This window comes from Dufourea novaeangliae, unplaced genomic scaffold (assembly GCF_001272555.1).
Source record: "Dufourea novaeangliae isolate 0120121106 unplaced genomic scaffold, ASM127255v1 scaffold134, whole genome shotgun sequence".
In the NCBI taxonomy this organism is placed as follows: Eukaryota; Metazoa; Arthropoda; class Insecta; order Hymenoptera; family Halictidae; genus Dufourea; species Dufourea novaeangliae.
Window position 1 is genome coordinate 84971 of NW_015374007.1, and position 4198 is coordinate 89168.

Here is a 4198-nt window from a genome sequence, read left to right on the forward strand (position 1 = left end):
AGTAACAAGAGAGGGGATACAACAATATGCACAGTAAATAAATTAATAATATGAACAGTAAATAAATTGATGGTTGTCGAATGCCTGCAACAAACAATGGGTTAGTAACAAGAGAAAGGACGAGTATGAGACGCGCGCCCACCCTCCGCGACGGCTCACGAGAAAGTGAGGAAGCTAACGCCGTTATGTACTGGGCGTACGCAGGTTTGTTCGTCTTGAATTGTTTTTGCCGGCTCAAACGACCTTCCTTGAACGACCCAAACACCGGATGGTACAGCCAGGTACAGCTATGGTACACGGCGTACGGCTCCGAGCGGGAGGTCGAGCTCGAGCGCGAGCTCAGGGAGCTCCGCGCACGACTCGCGGCCGCGGAGGCGCTGTCGCACGTGCGCGACGACGGGGCGGCGGCTGACGCGACCGTGGCTGACCCCCCGGACGCGGTCGTTGTTATGGCGCCGCCACCGCCTCCGGGGCCGGCACCGCTGCCTGCCCCAAGTCGTCCCCGGCGGTCCGCCTCCGCCCGCGCTCCCGCCGGCGCCGTTGCCGCTGAGCCGACGCAGTTTCCGGCCCCGCCCTCGACCCCGCGAGGTGCGGTTGGGGCGTCCCCCTGCTTGCACGGTGGGATGTCGGCCGCGGGGCGCGCGCTCACTGTGGCCGACGTCGAGGGAGTTGTGGAGAGGCGCGTGGGGCGCCTCTCCGCGGCTTTCGAGACACGCATTGTGGCGTGCCTTGACGGCCTGGGGGCCGACGCCGGCCGGGAGACCCGGCGACGGGCCAACGCCCCCGTCGCGGCGGGAGGTGGCGGCAAGAAGAAGAGGCGGAAGAGGAGGAAGAAGCCTGCGGCGCCGGTCGTGGCGGGGCCGCCTGCGCCTCCGCCTGCGCTGCCGAGGACGGGGGCGCCCGGTGACGCGCCGATTGGGCCGGACCATCCGGAGAAGTGGTCCGAGGTGGTCGGTCGCCGGGAGCGGCGGAAGAAGAGGGCCGCGGCTGCTGCTGCGCCAGTGCCGCCGAAGGCGGCGGGCGCGGCCCCGCGGCGGCCGACGCCCTCAGGAAAGTGCGGGGCGTGGCGTCGCTCCCCGCGCGTGCCGACACGGGCAGCGGTCGCCCTTACAGTGGCCCCGGGCAGCCAGACGGCGTATTCCGACGTCATGCGTCGGGCTGTGGCCGGAGTCGGCGGCGACGGCGCCGACGCAGCGGGGGGTGAGCCGGCCGACTCGCTCGGTTGGCGACCCGTCTCCGACGCCGTTGGCGTCGGCGGCGGAGGAGGGAGGATGCGACCGGGGGGAGGCCATTTGTTACGGACTAACCTTCCCCCGTATGGTCCGGATCCACCAGGCAAACCTCAACCACGCGGCACGGGCGCAGGACTTGTTTGTCCATAGCCTGGCCGAGTTGGGGGTTGGCCTGTCCGTTGCCGCCGAGCCGTACCGCGTCCCTGACCACCCCGATTGGGCGGGGGACGCGCTGGGCTCCGTGGCGGTGGTCGGTGACGGGGCTATGCCCCTGAGCGTTTTGACGCGCGGGTGCGGCTTCGTCGCGGCGCTGTATGGGCGCCTCGCGGTGGTCGGGGTGTATGCCCCTCCGAGCATGCCTCTCGCGGCATTTGAGATGCTGTTGGACGGGATCCGGGACCTTGTGTCCCGTGATCCGACTCGTCCAACATTGGTCCTGGGGGACTTCAATGCGAAGTCTAGCCTCTGGGGAAGCCCCAGGACCGACGCGAGGGGCGACGCCGTGAAGGAATGGGCGGCGAGCGCGGACCTTCGGCTGCTCAACCGAGGGTCTGCGAGCACGTGCGTGCGGTGGCAGGGAGAGTCAATCGTCGACCTCTCATGGGCTACGCCCGCCGCCGCACGTCTCGTGTCGGGGTGTAGGGTGGCGGAGGAGATGGTGACACTTAGTGACCACCTCCACATTGCATTCGATGTTTCCGCTGCCCCTCGACACCACCCCGCTCTCCGCCCGGGCGCTGGCTGACCGCCGCGTAGATGGGCGCTCAAGCGCCTGGAGGAGAACGCGGTAATGGCAGCTGCCCTCGCCGTGTCCTGGGGGGAGGCTCCGGCCGGACCGGTCGCGGACGTCGACAGGGAGTATTGGTGGAGCGACGAGATCGCTGCGCTGCGTGACGTGTGTCCATCGGCGAGCGACGGTAGACCTCCAGAGCGCCATCAGGGAGGCCAAATCCGGTGCCTGGGATGAGCTCCTCGTGACGTTGGACCGTGACCCGTGGGGGCGCCCGTATCGCATCGTCCTGGGACGCATGCGGCCGGCGGGGCCCCCGGTCACGGAGTCTCTCGACCCCCATGCTCTCGAGCGTATCGTTGAGATCCTCTTTCCGGACGATCCGGATGAGGGCTCGCGGCCGCTCGAGCCGGCGGACCCGACCAACTGGTCCGCCGAGCTGGGCGTCACGCAGGGGGAGCTGGCGGCGGCCGTCAAGCGCCTCGGGGCCAATAAGGCTCTGGGGCCTGACGGCATCCCCGGGCGGGCGCTGGGTTTGGCCACACGCGTCCTCGGGCCCTGACTCATGAGGCTGTTTGACGGCTGCATGATGTCGGGGCGGGTCCCGCTGCCTTGGAAGCGGGGCCGGATGGTGCTCGTCCCGAAGAAGGGAAAGACCGCGGACTCTCCTTCGGCGTACCGGCCGATATGCCTCCTCGACGAAGCGGGCAAGCTCTTCGAGCGCGAGCTCGCTGCCCGCCTGTCGAGGGGCATGTCCGACGGTGGTCCCGGTTTGGCAGACTGCCAATACGGTTTCCGCGGGGGGCGGTCTACGCTAGACACGATAGACCACGAGCGCTCCCTCGCGGACCGGGCAGTTTCCCGCGGTGGTGTGGCGTTGGCGATCAGTTTAGATATCGCCAACGGCTTTAACACCATCCGCTGGGACACGATTCGGGAGGCACTCGGAGAACACGGGGTGCCTCCGTATCTCCGGATCGTGCTGCGGGACTACCTGTCGGACAGGGTGATCGAGTACCCCGGCCGGCTTGGCACAATCGTGCGGCGGAGGGTCAACCGAGGCGTGCCCCAGGGGTCCGTTCTTGGACCCCTACTGTGGAACGTGGGGTACGACTCGGTGTTGCGCGGGCTCCTCCCGCCCGGTGTGCGTGTCGTCTGCTATGCGGACGACACGCTGATCATCGCGGTCGGGAGGGAGTGAACGAGGACCATCCGCATTGCGGAGGTGGCGGTGGCGCTCATCGTCGCCCGGATCCGGGACCTGGGGTTACAGATCTCGCCGCTAAAAACGGAGGTGGTCATGTTTCATGGACTACCTCTGTCGCGGTGGGTCCACCAGGCCTGGGTCCATGTAGGAGATGCCTGTGTCCGGGTCGAGGGTCGAATGAAGTACCTCGGCTTCGACCTGGACAGCCGCTGGCGCGTCGAAGGACACCTCGACCGCCTGGTCCCCCGGATTGAGGGCGTGGCGACCCTGTTGGGTCGTCTGATGCCCAACCTCGGGGGGCCGGAGGAGAGGGTACGCCGACTCTACATGGGGGTGATGCGGGCGATGGCCCTACACGGGTCACCCGTGTGGGCCCGCGACCTGATGGCCGGCCGGCGGTGCCGATAGCTACTGCGGCGCATTCAGCGCCGCATGGCTATCAGGATCGCGAGGGGGTACCGCACCATCTCCCACGAGGCGGCGGCCGTCCTGGCGGGGGTCGTGCACTTTGATTTCCAGGCGGAGACTGACGCCGAAGTATATCGGTGTCTGCAGAGCCTCCGCCGGAACGGGGCCGACCTGCCGGACGACGCGGTTGAAGGGTTGAGGCGGCAGGGTCGGCGGCTCGCTCGCGAAAAGAAGCGGCGCCGCCAGGCAGCGAGCGGTGGGCGCGGTCCTGCCCGTCCTTGGTGGATGGCTGGACCGTCGGCACGGCAGGCTATCCTACCGGCTCATGCAGGTGCTCACCGGGCACGGATGGTTCGGGGAGTACCTACAGAAAGTTGGAGCCGAGGCAGCGGCAGAGTGCCACCAGTGCAGCGCGGAGATTGACTCCGCGCGGCACGTGCTGGAGGAGATCCCGGCCTTTGCCAGGGAAAGGCGGGCGCTCCGTTTAGAGATAGGGGGAGACCTCTTGCTCCCGGCCGTGGTTGCGGCCATGGTGGGGAGCGACAGGTCGTGGAGGGCGGTGTCCTCCTTCTGCGAGACCGTCATCTCGCGGAAGGAGGACGACGAGCGGGACCGCGAGGC